The sequence below is a fragment of the Pteropus alecto genome, unplaced genomic scaffold (genome assembly GCF_000325575.1).
Source record: "Pteropus alecto unplaced genomic scaffold, ASM32557v1 scaffold821, whole genome shotgun sequence".
NCBI lineage: Eukaryota > Metazoa > Chordata > Mammalia > Chiroptera > Pteropodidae > Pteropus > Pteropus alecto.
The window spans coordinates 273,184-273,856 of record NW_006431396.1 but is presented as its reverse complement, the minus strand read 5'-3'; positions in this window follow the sequence as shown (position 1 = coordinate 273,856).

Genomic DNA, 673 nt, shown 5'->3' with positions numbered 1-673 from the left:
ATAGTATCGGTCTCTCATGGTGACAGTGCAGGGGGTGGCCCTGGGTGGGAGAGGCGGGCTGCGGTGGCGGTGAGGCGGCGTGACGGACAGCGCCCCCATTGCCTCTGAGCAGCTCAGAGCCCGGCAAAGTCCCCGGAAGGATGGTGCTCATTGGGAGGAGTGCAAGTCCGTGACCGCGGCGTCGAGATCGGGTGAACGTGCAATGGCAACCGGGGCCCCGCGTGGTGGAGGGGTGGACAGAGCGGCTGGCATGGACTAAAATGGGGGGCCGCAGCTTTGGCCAGAAGGTCGAGGAGCGATGGGGGCAGGGACAATCAAGAAAGATGCAGAGTCGGAATGAAGGTCACGTGGGACCACGGTTTCTTTTCGGACCCCACTCTATGAATTTAAGACATGGATAGATGTAAGTATCCCCCAACACATTCGGGACATGGGACGGCTCCATGAAACCCAGGAAAGTCCCTGTTCTGGTACTGCTGTCCCTTTTGAGTTGTGATTTTTAAAATTTTATTTTAGTATTAGTTTTAGGTATGCAGTACATTGGTTAGACATTTATATAGTTTATGAAACGATCCCCCTGATTGCTCTTTCTCTCCTCGGGCTCTCCACCTAGCCGTTACATTACTGCTGACTGCATTCCCTATGCCGTGCTCCCCATCCCCATGACCATCTA